The sequence below is a fragment of the Juglans microcarpa x Juglans regia genome, chromosome 3D (assembly GCF_004785595.1).
Source record: "Juglans microcarpa x Juglans regia isolate MS1-56 chromosome 3D, Jm3101_v1.0, whole genome shotgun sequence".
Classification (NCBI taxonomy): Eukaryota; Viridiplantae; Streptophyta; class Magnoliopsida; order Fagales; family Juglandaceae; genus Juglans; species Juglans microcarpa x Juglans regia.
This window is the reverse complement of record NC_054598.1, coordinates 16,102,826-16,127,357: the sequence shown is the minus strand read 5'-3', so window position 1 is coordinate 16,127,357 and position 24,532 is coordinate 16,102,826. Positions and strand designations below refer to the sequence as shown.

Below are 24,532 nucleotides of genomic sequence, written 5' to 3'. Positions count from 1 at the left end.
GAAGAAAATATTAACGATGAATTGAGAATGATAAAACAAAAGAGTTTTTGTAATTGAAAATCAAATACATAAATCAAGAATAAATTAAAAATACCATCTAATGTGCAAGTTTATCCCTAACCTTACTTGAGAATTTAGTTACTCATAAATATAATGGACAACAAGAATCTTAAGAGAAAAATAAAACAAACGGTGGCCATGGAAATTAATTTAGATCTTCTTCCTTCAAACTGAGCCGTCTCCCCTCTTCTACACTCCCAATTTCGTGCTAATGATGTGCTTAAATAGGGTAGGAAAGAAACTCTAATGTCTTCATATTCCCGCATACAAAATCGCCTAAATTTTGGGACTCAACTTGGCAGCCACGTACGCGCTTCAGGAGTTCGAATTTGGAAATCCTTATTAGAGACAACTTTGTAGCCTTTTAAGATAGCTTTCCAACACATCAATAATTGCATCAATATGATATCTAAGAGAAAAGTTATGATTAAAATAATAAAATATATCCATTCTGTCTCTTAGCACATTTTGGATTCTAATCTGAATTACTCTCAAACCCCATCATTATCCTTATTTGAAGAGTCCTACACTTATTGAAAGTTCTTAGGTTGTTCCAACGTCTTGCCCACTTGAAAGTCCTTTGAATTTGAATGGGTTTGGACTTGCTCTTTTATAGACTCTGAAATTAAACATAAAAATCTGCTTAGGAGTATCCCAAAGTAAATAGAAACTCAATTCAAGATTACACATTAATTTCAATGATTTCTATTAATATTTTAGCATTTTAGTCCAGTAATAGGGTATTTAGAGTGCACTTTCGTACACTCATCACACCCCCCAACTTGCTTATTGCTAGTCCCCAGCAATTTCTATGCTAAAGAGATGAAAGAGATGAGAATCACTAAAATAGGCTACTAATTCACATTTTCCAAATTCACATATAAAAAACAAACTAAGGAATCCAATAACCCATCAAGATCAATCCACTTATAGTAATTCACAGAGTGTGTGTATTTTCCAAACTATAACCATCTTACCACTAACCTTCACACATGCAACATCAAGAACATCTCAAGCAAAAGGTTCAACTCCATAACTCACGGGTATAATAATGTTTCGTGTAAGGGCTCTTTTTATGGAGTTGACAAATGGTGTACACACAATCACATAGAGATTTAGGTAATTATGATCAAACAACAAGCAAGCATTAATCTTATGATAGAAACACTAACAAATGAGAATTCAACCATTCTTTTCAAAAGCTTACTTAGGATCAGAACGGTCAACATAAAAGGTTGTAACGTGGCTTAGGTTCGGGACTATATGAAAAAAAATGAAAAAAGATTCAAAAACTTCCAAGTACATACAAAGGGAATCTTATTAAATATCTCAGTAGACCACACTTCTCACTTGATGTACTCTTCAACCTTTCAAATCATCAAATAATGCCTCTTTTTCTTTTCCCTTTTCTTTTTTTTTTTCTTTTTTTTTCATCATTTTCTTTTTATAATTTGGTGATCAATTACATGTCACCCTGGTATTTTGCTATTTCTACCCAGCCTTGGTATTTTTTGCGTTTCAAGCTCACTCACTTGAACACCTTGTAACTCGTGTTTTTCATTTTTTTCTCTCTTTTCTCTTATTCCTTTCAAAAAGAAGAATTTCACATCTAGTACATACTTGAAAGTAACAAGGATAGGAAAAATCAGTGTATAAGTTATACTCCAATATGGAGAGGCATGCATGTGGTCATATGAAAAGAAAATGTTACATATGTTTATTGGCTCAAAGTTGGTTACTAGGGGTCTATAATGGAAATGGTTAGCTTGAAAGGCTCAAACGTTGATCCTAAGTTGACCTTCGTCATATCCCAAGTATATCCACCATCTTACCACAAACCATGTAATGATATTCTCAAAAGAAGTGTCCAATTCAACATATCAATGAACACTTATCACAATTTATTGCATTTGTAGGCTCTCAATCCTCTCCAAAACTCACATTAATACTTAAGCAAAAGAGTTCTCTAGCTACATGTGTCAAACCATCATCTTACCACAAAGCTTGGATGAGTGCATTAAAAATTCTGTGAATGCCTCAGCAAAAAATGATTATGGTGGGTTTGATGAATTCACGAAGATGGCTATGAATGAGAATGAGTACACATGTGAAAAGGATGACGTGTGATGCAAAATTAAAATAAAAATTGACACATGAAAATATGCCACAAAGTTCCAACAAGTATTTTCAATACTGAATTTGCGCCACTACCCCCTACTTAAATGAACCATTGTCTTCAATGTTTAAGAATCAAATTTGAATGGAGAATAACTAAAAAGGGTAGAATACACCTGATGAGTGATGTGGGTAGCTCAATAAGCACAAAAGATGGTAACTTGAAATGACAAAATGAAACTAACATGCAAAAAAAAACAAAGAAAACAATAGCAAATAAAAAGGAAAAGAAAGAAAATAAGAGAAAACAAAAATAAAACAAAACAAATAAAGAAAAACATACCTGCATGGTGTGGTCAAGGTTGATAGACCGGATCCACAAGTGGAATGTCTTCTACTTCCGGAACTTTTCTATCAATTAATACTTTAAGGCGTTGACCATTTACTTTAAAGATCTGACCATCCTTAGGATCCTCTATTTCTACCGCCCCATTTGCAAAAACATTCTTCACTATAAAAGGGCAGGTCTACCTAGACCTAAGTTTTTCTGGATGCTTATGGAGTCTAGAATCATATAAGAACACTCGATCATTAGGGTTAAACATCTTCCTACCAATATTTTTATCATAAGACACTTTCGTTTTAGCCTTATAGATTTTAGAGTTCTCATAAGCATCATTTCTCAACTCCTCTAACTCGATTGACTGAAATTTTCTAAACTTACCCTCATTCAATTTAGAAGAAATACTAACAGGGGAAGTGTCACCTCGGTCGAGAAATGCATGCTTAAGACCTGAGGGCAGTAACTTCAATTCCAATTTGGGACTATCCATGCTTGAAGGAATTTGCTTTTCACTTTTCCTAGACAGCTCCTCAAATTTCAATTGCCAAATAAGTGGGCCATAATCCTGAGGTTCATCAAAAATAGCACAAATATCAACAACATCAGATGAATCACTGATAGAATCAAATTTAGAATTAACAAGAAAATACTTAAGGGGATTAAAATCATGAGTTGTGTGAACTTCCTTGTCTATGAGTGTGTCAATCATGTTTGGCGGCACTCATCATCCTCCCTGGGCTGATTATTGATGTGGAAAATGTTGACTTCTATGGTCATGTTTCCAAAAGATAGTTTCATCAGCCCATTCCTGCAATTTATAAGTGCATTAGCCGTAGCAAGGAAATGTCTACCTAATATGAGAGGAATCTTAGAGTCAGAGTCAACAACCGACTGAGCATGCAAAATTAAAAAATCAACAGGGTAGTAAAAATTGTCAATTTGGATCAAAACATCCTCAACTATCCCTATTGGTTTCTTAACTGAACGGTCAGTCAATTGAAGCACAACAGAAGTAGGCTTAATTTCACCCAAACCAAGCTGCAAATAAATGGAATAAGGCATCAAATTTACACTAGCTCCTAAATCTAGCAACACTTGCCCAAACTCATGATTCCCAATATTACATGCAATGGTGGGACAACCAGGATCCTTGTACTTAGGAAGAATTCGCTACTCAATTAGAGCACTAACTTGCTCTGTTAGAAATGTTGTATTCTTAACATGATGCTTCCTCTTAACTGTACACAAATATTTGAGAACTTTTGCATAAGTAGGAACTTGTTTAATAACATGCAAAAGAGGAAGATTGATCTTTACTTGTCTGAGGTTCTCCAAGATTTCATTACTAGAATCCAAAGTTCGCTTACCAGATTTTAAAACTTGAGGAAATGGTACCTTAAGTGGGCTTTTAATTACCTCGGCTTCCTTGGGCAACTCGGCACTATCATTGTTTTGTTCCTCTTCAACATCATCTGGCTTATTAGTTGTTAGAATGTGTGAGGACTTACCACTTTGTGTCACAATAGCATTGACCTCCTTCAAATTTCCTTGAGCCATATGTTGACCTTAGGGTGCGGACTGAGCCTGAGAAGGGAACATACCTCGTTCATTCACACTCAAGGAGCTCATTAATTTGGATACTTGGCTCTTTATCTCCTTATTTTCTTCAACAACCTGCATAAGCAAAGATTCAAACTTTTGATTAGTCTTACCCTGTGCCTCAATAAAAGCATACAAAGTGTCTTTTAAAGGCCTCCTAGAAGATGAAAGTGCATGATATGGTGCAAGATATGATATAGGGGTTGTGCAAATGACTGGTTTTCACACTTCCAGCTGAGATTGGGGTGATTGCGCCACCCCGGATTATAGGTATCAGAGAAAGGTGTAAAAGGCTTATTGTACATACCTAAGGCATTACATTGTTCCTCATACATCCCTCTCATCTGAGCAAATGCGAGACACTCTTGGGCTAGGTGATCTATCCTGCCACATACAAAATATGGTCCAAAAGACTCTATATGATTAGCCACATGTGTTGGCTTTAAGTTCTTAGTCTTTAACACCTCTAACTCCCTAGTGAGCATCTCAACCTTAGCCTTTAGGCTATCCTCTTCTCTAAGATGGTAAATTCCACAACCATTTGGGTTTCCTGTAGGTCGTGACCTATTTGTGCTTTCAGTAGCACTAGGTCCAGTCCAAGTGTGAGCTTTTTTAGCAAGCTCATTAATGTATTCTATGGCCTCATCAGGATCTTTATGTAAGAACTCACCATTACACATCATCTCCACAAATTGGCGCTCTCTAGGTGTAAGTCCCTCATAAAAATAGCTTACTAAGCGCCAATTCTCATATCCATGGTGAGGACATATACTCAACAACTCCTTAAATTACTCCCAAGATTGATACAAAGTCTCACTGTCCTTTTGTGCAAAGGTGGAGATTTGCCTTTTTAAAACATTGGTCTTATGTTGGGGAAAATATTTATTAAAGAAGACCTGAGTCATCTCATCCCATGACCCAATAGATCGGGGTCTCAGTGAGTATAGCCAACTCTTAGCTCTATCATTCAAAGAGAAAGAAAAGAACTTAAGTATCACAACGTCATCAGTTGTATTTTGACTATGAAAAGTCGCAACTACTTCCTCAAACTCCCTAATATGCACATATGAATTTTCATTTTCCAAGCCATGAAAAGTAGGGAGTAATTGTATCATCCTGTTTTAAAATGCAGTTGCCGGGTATTAGCTGGAAACATGATGCATGATGGTGTGGCTGTGCGTGTAGGGTGGAGGTAATCATGAAGAGTTCTAATGGGTTGATCTTCGTGTTCACTCATTTCTTCGAGACTATATGTATTGTCAAATAAAGGATTTAAAAAACTTGATTTTGACTCTTCCACAGGCCTACAAGCAAATCTACCAAAGGTGTCTCTATATCTGTGCATGCAAGGTAACAAAATACTAAAAACTAAAAATACTATGAAATGAAAGAAATAAATAAATAAATAAATAATAATGCAACAAGCTAAAAGAGGGAACGAAGTTACCGCCGTTATAAACTGCTGAAATAAAAACCTATCTAGCAATTCTTCTACTGTCTCCCCGGCAACAGCGTCAAAATTTGATTACGCCCAAAGAATAATGCGGTAGTTGTAGTATAGCTTTAAGGTGTCGTTTTCACAGAAAGAAAAATTAAAAGAATTGTAGAAAGAACAAATAAACTAAAGAAAGAGATTAAATTATTAATGAGAAAACAAAGATTAATTTTATATGCAAATTAAGGTGAAACAAAGTGACTGACGGAAAAAGTACTCAACTTTGACAAACAGTAAAGTGTCGGGAATCCCTTGCACAAATTTGGTATTTTAATTATTCTTAATTTATTGAATGACTCATTTGGGAACTTAATTCCTAATATTCCCAATCGTAAGGTATAGATTTATAAACCAAGATCAAGCCAAATGTAACTATTTGAAAAATCATTCAACACTTTTAAAATACGTAAATTATTATCACTATTGAGAAAATCCAACAACGACAATATACTAAGGAAGCGATATTGCAGCAAAAAATTAAATCAATAAAGAAAAATAATTGATCAAACATAATCAAAGAGTCAATCCATTCAATAGAAAAAGCATGAATGAATCCAAAAACAGAATAAATTCTATGATTATTTGGAGAAGAAAACATTAACGATGAATTGAGAATGATAAAACAAAAGAGTTTTAGTAATTGAAAATTAAATACATAAATCAAGAATAAATTAAAAATACCATCTAATGTGCAAGGTCATCCCTAACCTTACTTGAGAATTTAGTTACCCATAAATATAATGGACAAAAAAAATCTCAAGAGAAAAATAAAGCAAACGGTGGCCATGGAAATTAATTTTAGATCTTCCTCCTTCAAACTGAGTCGTCTCCCCACTTCTCCACTCCCAATTTCGTGCTAATGATGTACTTAAATAGGGTAGGAAAGAAACCCTAATGTCTTCATATTCCTGCACACAAAATCGCCTAAATTTTAGGACTCAACTTGGCAGCCACGTACACGCTTCAAGAGTTCGAATTTGGAAATCCTTATTAGACACAACTTTGTAGCCCTTTAAAATAGCTTTCCAACATATCAATAATCTCATCAATCTGACATTTGAGCGAAAGGTTATGATTAAAATAATAAAGTGTGTCCATTTTGCCTCCTAGCGCATTTTGAACTCTGATCCGAATTACTCTCAAACCCCATCATTATCCTTATTTGAAGAGTCCTACACTCATTGAAAGTTCTTAGGTTGTTCTAACATCTTGCCCACTTGAAAGTCTTTTGAAGTTGAATGGGTTTGGACTTGCTCTTTTATAGACTCTGAAATTAAACATAAAAATCTGCTTAGGAATATCCCAAAGTAAATAGAAACACAATTCAAAATTACACATTAATTCCAATTATTTCTATTAAAATTTTATCATTTTAGTCCAGTAATAGGGTATTTAGAGTGCACTTTCGTACACTCATCACTACCTAAGTCAAAGATGTGAACTCCTGCACCTTTTATTATTTGACAGAATCTGAAAAGAATCTGTTGTCAAACTCTTCTTTAAACATTCCCCATGTCAATGGAACGATGTTTCCTAATTCCCTAATTAGAAGCTACCTTTGGGTATCCCACCAAATTCTAGCTTCTCCTTTGAATAGGTATCCAGCATATAAAGCCTTCTTATCTTCAGTACATCCGCATATCTCGTATGTCCTTTCGAGATCAATAATTCACTTCTCTACCTTTAGAGGCCCATCATTAACGGAAAAGTTCTGGTAACAGTGGATCAGAAATTTCTTATAGGGACAACCCCTAACTTTGAGTTTAGGTGTGTGCACTTTCTATTGTTGCTGATGTTTAAGCACGTCAGTTAGTAGACGTACAACTTCAGCTAATCCTTGCTCTCCATCCATTGGAGGATTCTGATCTCCCTAGTTGTTATCTAGGTACTCATGCGTCATGTGTTACTTCCTAAAACACATGTGTATGTGTTTCAAATACATGTACTAACTCTTATTGTAACAACTCGACCCAATAATTCTAAGGTTCAAATATTGATAATTTTTATTGGGTCTAGATTATATTTAATGGGCCATATTGGATAAGCCCACTAGTAATAAATTATTAAGATTGATTAGAAGTTTTAATTAGGCCCAATAACTAAGTTAAATCCCCTTTATTATTTATTGAGCGAGTAGACTCATTTTAGAATTTAAAGATTGGCTAATGGAAATTTATTTCAATTTAAAATATCACTGATTGAAGTCCCCTACGCAGTTTCAGTCACTGTCAATCCTACATTGAATGAATTACTATATTATGTTTTAAATTCAAACTCTCTTATTGAATGATCGCGACCGAGTCCAACTCGAACTTGAACTCGAACTCGAACTCATTGGTACCTTCTCCCAAATCTCTCTATACATATCTCCCTTCTGTGTGTTACTTGGAAAAAATCATAAAACTCTGTAAGTGTAGTGGCCAAACCCAAGATATCCAGTCTAGCATTGTGCGTGTCCCACGTTCACCACGCCAATAGCCGACTGCATCATTCCTCTGACAACATCTTTACGTTGTTTCTCTCCTTCTAGTTCATGTGATCGATTTCATGTCGAAAATATTAGATTAATTCTGCAAGGTAAGTAGCTTGATCATAAATTAGGATTAATACACGTTAGCTAGTTATATATTATTATTATTAAATCCAGTTCCTTGGAAGCCAGTGTTTATGTACCATGTATATCATGATATTTGCAAGTACGTCATTCATCATGCTTCATTCCGCATATTATAGTTATGTATATATTATGATGCCATGCATCTCACGTTGCATAAGACACGTAAGTTTTCATAAGATCAAGTATAAGATAAGTTCAGAATAATTAATCAAATGACCATTTCGATGCATGATACCAATGCGATTTAAGGGTGGATGTGCAATCCAAGGATCTAAGTGTGGTTGATCATACTATGCTAGAATACTATTAGCGGCTTCCCTTGCGGCTGCAGGATGTGGGGTTAGTGCACAATCTTTTACACATGGTTAAGTGTGTGAACCAGTAAGATAAGTATAATAAGTTAAATAAGTAAGATAATTCAAAACAAGTCATGCATGCTATAGCATACGTATGAACAATCATGATTTTAAATTCTCAATATGAAATATTTTATGAAAAACCTTACGTTAAGTATGTTTATGTTATGATGGGTGTCTTATTGAGTTATTGACTCATTTTAGTTTATTTTTATGTTTTTAAACTATCTCAAGTCAGAATATTTATGAAGGTAAGAGCTGCAAAACGGGACATAGTTCAGGGAGGCATGACAGTGGCCTAGATCATGTACATAGATTTTAAGTTAAGATTTTTACGGCACGAGCTTTGAGAAATTTTAATAAATGCTTACGCTCACTCTCATTTATAATTTCAGTATTTTAATACAAAACAACTCTATTTATTAGAATGAATCTTTTTACTTTGCGCTTCTTTTATAATAATATATATATATATATATATATTTTAAGTTAGGTTCAGTAGTAGCACTCCAGCTCCAGTGATTTTCTAAAAAAAAAAAATGACGGCTTTCTTTACTATGGGAAGCGGGGTGTTACACTTATACTTACGAAATTCAAGCCTAAAGAAAGACTAATTTTTCAATCCTATAATCTAGTACAATTCCTATGGACATGTGGGTTTAACCCAGAGTCGTATTGCTCTGATACCACCTTATGACGCCCCAAGATTTTGCTTGGGATCGGACAGACTGTTAAACGTTGGGACATACAACACAAGGTTACTTGCCCTCGTTCATGACAATTAAAGATACAATGTACCTAATATGGATCTAGCAATATCAATATTTGCAGTAGATAATTTTTTTCTTTGAGCAATACATAAAGTACCAAAAGGCTATTGATATGAACTCCACCAACAATTGTGATGAAACCCGATAACAATGATGGCTTGGAACCCCAAGATCGTATTGACAAGATTTGTTGAGCCTTGACCAGTCACCCAACTAGATGAAAACCAAGACTACGAAGGATTGAAAACGCCACACCAAGAAATCAGAATCAAGGTGATAAGTTTGGAGCTTGAACGCCACAAGATTAACTTGATAAGTTCAAAGAGTTCTTTGAAGAACCAAGAGGAACACAAGACCTCACAAAGACAAATAAGTTTCTGAAATTTCAAATCTGATATTAAAACTCGAAATAACCCCTCTATATACTTGGAACAACCCTCCAAGAATAGGAAAAGTCATAACTACAGCTTTAAAAGCAACACAAATATTAACATAACAAGTCCCACGATTTTTAGGCCTCTTGGACTTCTAGAGGCAGCCAGAAATGACTAAATGACTAAATTCAATGTATTTCAGGTACCCAGGCAAGACCAAGTTCATTCACCTATTTAATATTTTTGAAACTTAACAAATTCACGTCCTTTAATGGACAGATCATTCATCATATTTCTACGTGCTAATTAGCATATTCAATTGCCTTGATGACATGGACTAAGTCTTGAATATTATTTGAGCCCATCTTGGTCTTTTTAGAATCAGCCCAATTCTCTTGGATTAGCCCATTTAGTGCTTCCTTGAAACGTTTGGCTCTAAGTCTTGTAATTGGGCCACTAGGAAGTGACAAAGGGTCTTGTGCAAATTCAGCTCCATTCCCACTTGTATGATCAGCATGTCCAGCTCCTTGGTTTGCATCAGCTATATCCCAAAATATAAAAACATATTTAACAAACTGAAGATAACAGATGTTTAGGTTACAATGTAAGTCCAAAAGGTCTGCATAAGAGTACTGGAGACAGAGCTCCCTAAGTAAATGTAAAATTAAGGTAACTATTAGGCTAATTCATCGAGTAGCTCTCGCAACTTAGTCAAAGATGTCATAATACTATCGATAAAATGGAACATCGAAGCGATGAGCTCCGTGTCGTGCCACCGCTATCTAGTAGATTGTCTTTAGTCGATCATCTGTGACGTCTCCTGATCCTAGCACATGATCGGTCTTCTGGGAGAAATGATAGTTGAGACTACCACAGTAAGATTTGAAATCTCAATAAGTTAATAAAGAACTTAACTGACAATTTAAATATGCATGCATGACAATAAAAACATGAGTGCATAATATGATCATAAATAAGTTTGACGTAACTTGATAAATAACATGACATGTGCTGACTCGACTTAAACTAACATGAGAAGAACTTGAACATGGACTGAACTTGACATGACATGAATTTGAACGTGAACTGAACACGAAATAACATGAACTTGAACATAGAATAACATGAACTTGAATTGAAACTAAACATGAAACTTGACATAAATTGAACATGAACTTGAATTGTATTCTTGTCTCATGAGGTTACCATGATCTCCTTATCTCATGGAGTTGCCACGATATTCTTGTCTCATGGGGTTACGATAATGATACTCTTATCTCATGGGATTACTATAATGATGTTCTTGTCTCATGCGGTTACCACGATAGTGTAGTCTTGTCTTATGAGATTACTATGATGTTTCAGAATAACAATGAATTGAACAATAACTTGACAGTACGTGGATGTAACTTGACTAGATTTGGAAAATACTATTTTGGTAGACATACTCTGAACTTGAGACATGACGTGAAATGAAATGATAGATGATATAACATAACGTAACATGACGTGTACATGAGATGAATGACATGGGATAACATGAAACATATAACATTTCATGACATGACAGAATATGAAATAGACAAATGTTTCGTGACATGGCATAACGTGTAACAGATAAACATTACATGATAGAATATAATGTGGAACAGATAAACATTTTGAAACAGAATATAATATATAACAGACATACATATAGTAACATGTCATATATAACAACATAAGAACATAGATACTTGTTCTCTTACCAACACACATACACAATAATCCGACAGTAAGTTAGAAACTAACTTACAAAGATCGTTGCGTTACTGAGTAAAAATGTGTGAAACATGATAACTGTAAGTAGAGATTTCTAAATGTTAGAAACTCATCACTAAATAGTTTAGAAACATAAAAATACTATCTTAGGCCTCGTTTGTTTTCACAATTCCTCTCAACTCATCTCATCTGATCATTACAACTTTTTCAAATTTTCAAACAAAATAAAATAAAAAATTCAAAATTTTTAAATTCAAAAATAAAAATAATATTAAAAAATATATTTTAACAATATGTGAAAACAAATGAGGCCTTAAAGTAAAATGATAAATTTACTCCTCTACATGTGGGAAAATTGTCGTTTTACTCTTAACTTAAGAATTTTGCATCATAAGTCCAAAATTTACCAAAATTTATATTCCTCATGTAAATTTTGTCCTAAGTGCAAATATCTAATTAGAAGAAATTAAAACATATCATAACTATATCAAACATACCAAGGCCGAATCACTCTAGGCTAAATCTATTGATTTTTGTTGCAATTCTATCAAACCTAATTCTAATGCTTAAACTGAATTATTGCAATTTAGAAAATCATATCCTATGTTCAAATAGCATACAAGATCAACCAAAAAATTTCACTTCACAAAATAAAATAAAATAAAAACTTTTTAATACAGAGTTCCAAACTTTTTAACTAAAAGCACAACTCTTGATTCTCAAGGTTTTATCTCTTTTTAAAACAACTTCTAGAATTTCAAAAGTTCAAAAACATACTTCCAATATATTCATAACATACTCCTAAGAAATATCATGTTTTGAATCATTAAGCAAAAACTACAAAAATTACAAAGATCCATCACAAAGCTTTCAGCCTTAATACTTTTCACCAAAACCGATTCCTTTATGATTTGGTTTTGATCAAACCCTTTGATCTGAAACATAGCATGAAATATCTCACAAATCAACAACATAAGATGGTTAAAAATCATGTCCTAGAATAGATCCAATCATTAAACTCAAGATCACATGACCATATTTGCATTAAAACATCAATCTAATCGAAAACTTTAAATACATGACTTAACTGAACCTCTTTATGTATAAAAAAAATCATATCTTTGAGGCCAACATAAAAGAACCCTTAAAACAACATTCTAACATGTAAATCAAAGTTTTAGGATCATCATATAAATATATCAAAGCCATTTGATCATGTTTTCACATCAAAAGATTTAAGTTTACCACAAAATAGAATATGTTTTACTTCTTCCAGTGTTTTTTTTTTTTTTTTTTTTTTTTCTATATCTATGCTAGGATAAAAAAATGAAGATAGGATGGAAATATATATATATAAGAAGGTAAAATAGAGTAAGGAAGGAAATATAGAGATAAGACGAGGAAATATAGATAAGAAAAAAAATTGAGATAGGATAGAAAATAGAAATATAACGTAAAAATGCTGATAGGATGGAAGGAAAAATAGAGCTAAATGGAAAATAAAGATACGATGGAAAAATGGAGCTACAGCAGAAAAATGAAGAATGGATGAAAAAATGCAGATATGACTAGGGGTGTAATCGTTCAGGTTCGGTCCGGCTTTAGACAGATTTTGTAAGTGAACTGATATATACTGATTTTGAAAATTTAAAAATCGATACAGACCGATTCATCTTCGAAACCGGGTCTTTCAATTTTTTCAATTTCCTATTTACACATGGCACTTCATGTGTTGAGACTTGAGAGCCTGTTTAGCTAATTTGTACCTAATAGTTCCTAATGTTTGCGTACTTGTAAAACTGAAGCAAAAGTAAGTTTATTTTATCAACTTAGTATTAATGTTCATGTTTATATATATATATATATATATATATATATATATATATCAAAACTCAGTTTGTATTAATAATTTAATATTAATGTTCATGTTTAAAATTCAAATTTATATGTTATATCAAATGTTATATTAAAAATTATAAGATTGATTTTATGCTACATCAAATGTTATGTTAAAATTTTATAAGATTAGTTTTATATTATATCAAATGTTATATTATCATCTTATGTTATAAGATTAGTAGATATAACTAATAAGATTAAAATTTCATATTATATTAATTATCATTTTAGCATATAATATAATATAAAAAAATATTTATATATAATATAAAAAATAAAATATATATATATATACCGGTTCCGTAGCTAGTACTGAACCGGGTTCGGTTCTTTAAGGACTGATACTGGACTGGTTTTTTTATACTCTTAGATATGATTGAAAAATAGAAATAGGACTGAAAAATGATGGTAGGATGGAAAAATGAAGATATGATGAAAAACTGATAATATAAGAGGGAAAAATATAGATAAGATGGAAAAATTGAGATAGAAAAGAAAAATGAAGATATAACGGAAAAATTAATATAAACGGAAAATTATAGATAAGACAAGAAAAATAAAGATAAGATACAGAAATATAGACAAGACGAAAAAATGGAGATAAGACAGAAACATATAGCTGAAATGGAAAAAAGAGGATAGGAGAGACATATATAGTGTTGGTAGTTTTTAATAAATAGATTTTGTTTTTGTAACTTTTTGTTTTTTCAAGTGCAATAGTGGTGGCATTTAAATTTGAGAGGAGTAATTAATGTGTTTTTTTTTAATTCTTAAACTATTAATAGTTTTATTGGTTCTGGCGTTACTTTACGTTTGTAGCAAAATAAAGCAAAACCCTTTATTCTTTCCTGCCGAGTGTTGCATTTTTTTGATAGATAAAAAATGTTTGACCATTGCGGTCTGGACGGATTGAGACTTTTATTATCATTTATTTCCCTCTTAGGTCTATTTTGGATGGTAATATGAGATACAAACTATCTTATTTAGCTTGTACGGCTGGTTTTTTTTTTTTTTTTTTAAAGAGTGAGTAATCACCTGTCTAATAGTGACCCCCACTCAAGTTTATTAATAAACCTTCACTTGTGATGGAGGAATACCGTGGTAATAATCAAATGTACTCGGGCTTTACAATAATAAATAAGCCCCAAGCACCAGACACCAACAGAAATAACTCAAACGATATAACCAAACTTACAACTGAACAAAACCAAATTAAACATGCCTATATTAAGGATTCTTATGCAAATAAGTACACTGACTCGCATGTTGTCCTTTCTAAGAAGTATTACCCATACTAAAGGCATCCACACTTCCTGAGATAAGCCAATCCACATGAATCTGTTCTAAGTATACCTCTTAATAGATGAGGAACTTTCGTCTACCCTAACCACTCATGAGAAACCCCATTACTTCCCAACCGAGCCAAAAAATCTGCAGCCTTATTTGTAACGCCTGTCCTTGTGGTGGAACTTTTTGTAAAATATTTTTATAAAGGACGACAGGAATTACCGTTGGATTTAAAAATTTTTACTTGCATACCCAAGATGCAAGACTCTACGTTTATCACATAAAAATGTGCTTTTAAAATAAAAGAGGTTTATAGTGGAAAACATTAATCTTACAATAAAAGGGTCCCTCGTGGCATTAAAACTCGTGCCTAAACTTCCGTTCTCTTCCCCATGGGCCGTGTCCATCCTGATCGTTCGGTTCCTGTGAGGGGGAGGGACATGCATAAAAATAAAATGAGTCGATGACTCGTAAGCATTACTTCATACGGTTAAAATATAAAAATATAGGTTTCATTCATGCATTCATCATTCCATACATACTATACGTACGTGCGTGCGTGCATACGTGCGTTCGTTTGAAAACTTCTCTGGACGGGGTTTTCCTTTGGAAAGAGACTTTCTTTTCATAAAACGTTTCCCCCGTCAGTGCCTTCATTTCTTAAAAGTTCATGCGTTCGTGCGTACGTGCATACATGCGTTCATACATTCTTTCTTATCACTTTCATATGTCAGTACACACTGTTACGCGCTGTGTATTGGGGTTAGCGATCTTCCTTTAGACCTAGACTCCGCCCGTGGCCACGAGTTGGGAATCCCTTTCATAGGGGGCAGCACTGGGTGCACTACCAGTACTACTTACCCGGCAATGCAATCTGCCCATTCATTGGTACCCTTTTCATTCATTCATGTGGTCGTTACGTGTCTTCATACATTTCATGCTTTCGTGTCTTTCATTCATGTTTTTCATTCGTTCATGCCAGCTCTAAAGAGCTGAAGCTTTCATTTAGTTCTTTCTTTTCATTTAAGATTCAGTTCATGAGAAAACATTCATTTTCATGAGAAAACATTTCTTTTTCATGAGAAAACATCGTTAACAATTTGTTCGTGGAAAACTTCATTTTAAATCATACATGAACTTAAACGTCGGCTTTTGTGGCATCCATAAGTGTCACCTTAAACGTTGTCCTTTACGGCATCCATGAGCATTACCTCACGACGCACGTGAAAGCCTCGGTTCGTAGGATTCGTAAAAGCGTCCGTCTTCATGTCTTTCGTGGATTTCCTTAGAAAATACATATAATAGATACAGCGTATAGTCATCCATTCACATGCGTACAATTAATACTTTCATTGCATAAAAAAAGGGCTGCCAAGGAGGGCCGTATATACGTATACCATTGAACACTTAGCATTTTCTTTCGTAAAACGTCTTTCGTGTCTTTTCATAGAGCATCGTGAGGAAAAGCGTTTCATTTTCATTTCTTTATATATTTTAGAAAACTCTAGAATAGTATGAATGTAACACTTACCTGAACTCCATGCTACTTGCATATCATGTAGTCCATTAATGTGCGTGTCAGATAGCAACCTACATGCATACACATAGCCTTAACGTCATTCTCTATCTAATGCATATGCAACTTAAACTGTAAATAGAACACACATCACATGGAATACTCTCCTTCTATCCCACGCTTTCACGAGCCCTTAACTATGCTAAACTCTTCGGGGACCACTTATGGTCACCACATCTTCTAACTCAAGGTCTTGCCTCGAGTGCTCATCCACTAAAGTGAACCTATGATTCACCTTAAGATTAAGATACTAAGACTTTAGTCTTACTCTTCTTACTAACCACATTTGACGCATGATTCCGACCGATGGAATCACGCATCCCAATCCTAACAATACACCCATCACTACCTTCATGCACCTTAGCCCATACTAAATCCTCATTCCCAACCATACAAGCCATACGGCTTTAATCCAACTCTGAGGCTTAAGCACTGTGTAACTGTACTCATGACAGATTACCCATTACATATGGTGAATCTGTCCGGCACATGTGTCTAACCAGATTACACATGTACCTTACCCCTTTATCACTTAAGATCAACATATGACACGTTGATCACCTACTCGCAGGGACAAGGGTCATACTCCGATACCAACCTTCTCTTAACCCGGCTAGCATGACTCTTCATACTACCCTTCTCTTGTGACAGTTCATCCCAACACTTGACATGACAATGCTTCATTCACCATTACGCCTTATGTCACATCATATAGCTCGAGACTACACCCGAGCTAGACCTTGTCACGTCACCTGACATCCCGCTACGTCATTCTTACATCAGCTCCTTAACTCATCACGAGTACGGTTCCTCACGTACTCCTGTCACATCGTGACATCTCGTCACGATCCTGCTACACCATTTCTACACTAACTCAACCATCATAAGCACGACTGTCAGTAATCACGTCACTTCGTGACGTTGCCCAGTCATGCTTCCGCTGCGTACTCTTACACTTATTCTGCTACTTCACGCATACTCCTAGCCATAAGTCCATCACGATGACACTTGTCACCTCAGACTACAGGCTGCACCATAACTACTTCGGGACATTGTTCCACAATTCCTGACACTATTCACCACGTTCTACGCCCATCAACCACAACCATCATTCTCTCCGCGACACGCCATACGGAGTGTTGCTATCTCATGGAGTACACTCCACATTTACTCCATTTTCACACGCTACAACCTATCATTATTATGGCATACCCGCCATACGATGCATCACTCTACCACATGGAGTATACACTCCGTGTGTACTCCCTTCATACACTCTACGCCATATCACCACTATGGCATACCTGCCATATGGTGCATCACTCCACCACATGGACGTGTACTCCATTCACACACGTTACGCCACATCACCATTATGACATACCCGCCGCCATATGGTGCATCACTCCACTACATAGAGTACACTCCACGTGTACTCTTCCTATTCCACAATACGCCAGGAGGGTATATTCTACATATACTCTCCTTATTCTACGCTATGCCACATCACCATTATGGCATACTTGTCATATGGTGCGTCACTCCATTATATGAAGTACACTTCAAATGTACTCCATTCACACACTACGCCACATCACTATTATGGCATACCTGTCATATGGTGCATCACTCCATCACATAGAGTACATTCCACGTGTACTCTCTTCACACACGTTACGCCACATTACCATTATGACATACCCGCCATATGGTGCGTCACTCCATCACATGGAGTACTGTACTCCATTCATACGCTCTACGCCACATCACCACTATGGCATACCCGTCATATGGTGCATCTCTCCACCACATAGAGTACACTTCTCTTGTACTCTCTTCATACACACTACGACCCATCACCATTATGGCATACTCGCCATATGGTGCATCTCTCCACCACATAGAGTACACTTCTCGTGTACTCTCTTCACACGTTACGCCACATTATCATGATGGCATACCCGCCATATGGTGCGTCACTCCACCACATGGAGTACACTTCACGTGTATTCTATTCCCACACCATGCTATACAGAGTACACTCTACGTGTACCCTTCCCATTCCACAATACGCCAGGAGAGTATATTCTACATATACTCTCCTTATCCCACACTACGCCACTTCACCATTATGGCATACCTGCCATATGGTGCGTCACTCCACCACATAGTACTCTATTTCACGTGTACTCTATTCACACACCACGCCATACAGAGTACACTCTACGTGTACTCTTCCCATTCCACAATACGCTAGGAGAGTATATTCTACATATACTCTCCTTATCCTACACTACGCCACACACAGAGTACACTCAGCGTGTACTGTTCCCATTTCCACATGCCACGTCACCAATACAACACATACTCCACAACCACACTACACCGCACAATCCACAACACTACACAGCACAATTCTCAACTACGCTCTACACTCTACAGCGCTCTACATAGATAAGCCCAACACTTCACTACATAGAATGCCCAACACTTCGTTACACAGGATGCCTAACACTTCACTACACGGCATATCACAATACAACAAACTCCACAATACTAAAAGCACAGTCCACAACCTAATCAACTAATCAACATCTAACATAAATAATCGAGGGATAGAGGGTTATACCATCGACGGGATAACCCGTGCGTTGCTCGCAGATCGTCACAGTCGATGATGCCGGAAGGGTCATACGTGGTAGCTAACCCACGTACGGTGACTGTTTGGGTATTTGGATAGCTAAGTGTGGTCTTGGAAGGGCTCGCGAAGGCCTTGTGATGGTGGCAAGGAGCGTAACACGGCGGATCTGGCCGTGTACAGTGGCGGTCAGTCACTCGCAGTGATTGTCCATCACGTGCAGTGGTTACCCACCACATAAAGTGGTGGTTTGGGACCTTGGGTTCAGCTAAGGGAGGTGCGGTGGAACTCGTGGTAGCATCGAGGTGGCACCATGGTGACTCACGGCAGCGGATCTGGCCGTACGGTGGAGGAGAAGCCGTGGGAGAGTGAGAGAGAGTGTGCATGCATGGGTGGCAGATCGGGGCCGTGGGTCGTTGGGATGGATCGGTGGTGGCTTGAGGAGGTTGGAGATGGCGGTTACAGGCCGTGGGTGGCAGCGCACGGCGGTGGAGAGTGTGAAACCCTTGCGTGAGAGGAGGGGGGAGCCCGTGCGTGGAGGAGGGGCTATGGGTCGTGGGTCATGTGGAGGAGGAAGATGGAGGCTAGGAGGTGCCTGTGGTGGTGTCCGGTGGCCAAGGTGGCCGCGCACGGCGGCGCTAGGAGCATTGGTGGCCTTGAAGCCGTGCGAAACCCATAAATGGGTTTCATGCGTGCATTTGACAGAGGGGGGGGGGAGAGAGAGCTTCCCGTGGCTTGGGCTTCATGGGAGGGGTTCACGGTGAGAGGGGAGGCTATTGGTAGTGGTGGTGGCGTCGTTGGGTGGCGCACGGCGGTGCAATGGGCATCATGCCCATTCGGGCTTTGCACTTCCGAAAGGGAGAAAGGGAGAGCGTGAGAGAGAGGGGCTGGGCTGGTTGGGCTCACCGGAGTGAGGTGGAGCCGGTGGAAGGGGCGGTGAGGCCTGGCGGCGCACGGCGGCGCCGAGCTGAGCTATGGAAGACGCGGCTTGGAGAAGCAGCGTGCAACGTATGCTGGGGAGAGGGAGGAGAGAGAGAGAGAGAGCTGGGGAAAAGTGAGAGAGAAAGAGAGGGGGTCTGGGTATTTAATCCAGTCCCTTCGTCTGGGGATCCTCAAAACGATCTAACGATGAGATATTAAAATACTGATTTGAAAATGCGTAAGCATTAACTTAATTAAAAGCACTTAGAGGAATTAAGGTAGAATATTATTTAAACTAACTTTAGTTTATAAAATAATATTCTTCATCATCAATAAATGATGAAGTCTTATTTAACATATTTAAAAGGATAAAACCATTTAATTAATTAAAGCTTTCAACATAATTTAAATCCCATAATATTTAAAATAACTGAAATCATCTTAATAATAATATTAAAATGATTTTTGACAATTATAATATTTTTAGAGCTCTTTATGAATATTATAATTGTCGTATTTAAAATCAAGTTTAGATCAATAACACTGAAAATACTCTTTATAAATATTTCCAGTACATTTAAAACACTGGGCATGCCTTAGAAGTCACATAATATCTTTGAACACGCCATCGTGGTTCAGTACGCATGACGAGGCTCGCAGTCGTTAGATGGAAGGGGTAGACAGATCACATAATCTCTGCCCTTGGGATTTGCTTACGTCATAAAGAGGGAGTATACATCAGAAATAGAGAAGCGTACGTAAGAAGGAAGGAGCGGGGTATTACATTATTCCCTTCCCAATAGATATGCTTAATGGAAAAATTCATCTCTGCCAACAAATATCTCATCTGTATCTCATCTTGATTTTTCAACAAATGCAGTTAGTGTCTGACAATAAATAGTAAAAAGTGAGTGAATGGTGAAAAACATTGTTTTCTTCAATGACTTGCGTCCTTTTTTTTTTTTTTTTTCTCATCCCTTCGAATTTATCTTCAATTCACGCCCATTCCCGTCTACAGTAACACTACAATACCTCTACAATAATGCTACATTACCACTACAAAGTTTCATCTATCTCTACAGTACTACTACAATAAAGATTACTACCACATTTTTAATATATATATAATTATTTATTAAATTTTTTTATTTTATTTTAATATATAATTAGAAAAACATATTTTGAATTTTATAAAATATAGTATAATAAATAAGTCATAAAATAATTTTGTTTAACAAAGAAATGCGTTCACATTTGAAAATATTGAAATAATTACGGCCAACTACAAAAAAATATATTTTGGAAAAGTCAAAGTATTTATGGGCTTTTAAATTAATAATAAATATTACTTATTTTTAATATATTCAAAATAGTTTCCACCCTATAATTAAAAATATTTTTCAATAATTAGTGGGACCCAGTGACCCACCACTTTATCGAATTATCAAAAAGTTAAAACCATCTCAACTCATCTTATTATCCAAACACATACTTTCTTACAAACCATATCATCTCATTTTAACTCAAAAGTCTCAATACTAGTCAAAATATCTCATCTGAAATGCATAATCAAATTAGGCATAAGTTTCATTTGCTCAATATAGTCAAGTGGCTGAACTTTTTTTAACTTTATTACTCCAACGTCTTACTCTTCCTTGCTGTCTTAAGTGTGTGCTGCTCCTTTGGTTTTTTATTCCAACGTTTAAATTTTCTACCGAATAGATTTTTAGAATCAATTCGAGCTATATGATAATTAGTTGGGCTGTTGTATCTTGGAGAAAATAAGTCAAGAAGAGGTATGCTGCATCGGTTCATTTGAAACTTTGTAGATAGTAGAAGGCTTGAATCTCCTTAAAAAGAGTGAGATTTTCATGCCTCAGTCCAAACTGGTTTTATTTATATTTTAATTTTATTTTAATTTTAATTTTATTATTCTGTATTTCACTAACAATCTAACAATTTTAAGGAGAATCAAGACGTAGTCTACAATCGAAAAATGCATGGAAAGCGTTAAAGATCTCAATAAGCTCTTCCGCTTCAATGGAGCCTGTTTTGGACGTGTTTCGACCCTCCACTCTACCAAACCTACAACCAAGGAAATGAAAAAGGCTGAAAGGTATAGAAACGCCTTTGATGCCTAAGTCAGATAAACTGCTTAATCTTTCTTATAGAATCAAAGGGTAATCTTTTCTTACCTGATGGAGGGTCATCGATGTGTGTGTGTGTGTGTGTGTGTGTATAGTGATGAGGGGATGTTAGACTTTTGGTTTGGTTTCCCTCGAAAGCCGTTTGTCTTCCCTAAGGTGGTTCACTTCATCTATCAAGCATAGATAATTGCCCTTAATAAATAAAGTGGTTAACTCTTACTATTTTTTTATTGATAAAATAATGAGGGTGACGCAAAAGTTGTAGGAGTAATAAGTAAGGGTCCCCAGTCTTGCCTATATAAAGGGGTTGTGTTTTCCATTAGACTCACCCAAAAAGTTCTAAGACAAAAGATTAGAAGTTCATTCCCTACAGAAAAATCTCTACTCTCTTTGTAGGTTTTTCAGTTCTCAAACTCAAATGACTGGAGGTAAAAAAATCCTATAGGTCTATTTATTCTTTTAAGTAGTTTTTACAATTGGTATCAGAGCCGTACCTTTCAGCTTTGTGTTTGAATTATTAACATTTCAATTTTGTTCATATAGTGGGCTTCTTAAATCTAGTTTTGTTCCTTGTTTTATTCTCTTGGCGTGATTAATGGATTTTATCATAATCTGTGTAGCAAGAGAGTAGATGGCACGATTACGTTTGGGTAGCAAGAAGTGTTAAGAAGTGTTGAGAAATGTTGTGAATAGTTATGAATAGAGATTGGAGAGGGTTTGTGAGTCCCATTGAAAGTATTTTGAGTTGTTTCGATGTATGAAGTATATTGAGTTGTTGACGTTTGAATATGTAGTTGAAAAAGATGTAGGTTCCATCAATGATTAATTTTATTAGTAATGATGATTAAATGATATTTTATTTATATATTATAGTGATAAATATAATGGCATAATAAATAATCCCCAAGACAAATTAAAAATATCATTTTATTTAAAAAATGCAAACATTTCTGATAACATATTGAAATAAAAAATTTGTATATTATTACAAATTATAAATTCATGGTTTCCGGTAATGTGTTATTACAAATTACAAATATATGCTTTCCGGTAACGTATTGAAATATAAATTTTGAATTTTATTACAAATTAAAAATTCATAACGCACTGAAATACAAATTTTATATATAATGTATTAAATCAAAATTATTTGAATGGACAACGGGGGCAATAACGTATTCAAAATTATTATGCATTTCATATATTGTTTTGTATTAGAGAAAATTATTTAAATAAAAATTTGTAAAAAATCAATCTTTGACTATATATTATGATTTGTTTCCAATGCGCTATTTCGGAATTTTTTTTCACTCCAAAACTTTTTTAATTAAACCCATTTGAAATTGCAGGGACGTCCTCATGCTCTCCCCATTATAAATTTTTTTCATTGTATATATGCTCATAAAAATGATAATAGCCAATAATAATATCTTCTACATCTATTCCTATCCAACTTTAACATCAGTTGCATTTCTCATTTAATAAGTATGATAATGATGAATTTTGATTTAAAAAATTATTTTTACCAAAATTTGTAAAAATCAATCCTTGGCTATATATATTATGATGACAACTCACAAGTGCGCTATTTCACATTTTTATTCACTCCGAAACTTATTTAGTTAAACCCTTTCGATATTGTAATAAAAATTAGAATTAGTTCATACAGGCGAAAATCCAAAACATACAAAATATAATAAATTCCAAAACATGTGCCACACGTACTAAAAAAAAAAAAAAAAAACATACAATACAATAAAATGTAAGCAAGTATCAATGGGCCTCCCTTTGTGCCAACATATTTATTGCGATAGAGTCCTTGGTTCCAACCATGGCTTGTACTGAGGCAGATGACATGTCAGGCATATGCAACAGATGTTCCGGGTTATCTTCAACAGTTTGTCCTTCATAAAGATTCGGATTGGTAAATTTACACTATATCTTATCATTCGGTGTAATAGATCGAATAATATTATACATGACATAACATGCAATGACAATATATCGCTGTTGTGTCACCTTATATGGGTTCATTGATTTCAAAATTCGAAATCCTTTTTTTAGCACACCGAATGATATGAACCCGTGGAAATGAAATCTCTTAAATCTACAATCACTTTGAAAACTCATCCAAGAAAGCCAAAATCAAGTCAATGGATGGAGAACCCAGACCCATTGAGAACTTGTTTCAAGAACCCAGATTACAATGAGGAATGCCACAAAGGTTGTGATTTACTTTTGATAAGTTCAAAAGTTCAATTAAGAACAAGATGAGTAAAACTCAACTCACAATAAATAAATTCATCAAATTTCATAAACTCTCTTAACATGAAGCTACAAAGAGTATTTAAAGCAAAACCTAATTAAACCCTAGCCAAAATAAATCTTCATCTTCCAAAAATGCCCCCTGAGTAAATAGTGCCATGTCTATAGTGCGGCTACAATACTCGCTACACTAACTTCTTGAAACCCTAGTTCAATAAAATAATAACTTTTCCAACATGCCCTTGCATAGGCCCACCTTAAGTCCTTCCTATAATAAACTTAATTATTCTAAACTAATAAAATAAGTTC

General features: G+C 35.4%; 1 non-coding gene across 1 annotated transcript; it reads left to right on the top strand.

Annotated features, from left to right (window-relative positions):
• Positions 1-4,867: 4,867 nt before the first annotated feature.
• On the top strand, positions 4,868-4,975 carry LOC121256815. Its single transcript, XR_005939105.1, has one exon. It is a non-coding gene; the product is annotated as a small nucleolar RNA R71 (small nucleolar RNA).
• The last annotated feature ends 19,557 nt before the right edge of the window (positions 4,976-24,532 follow it).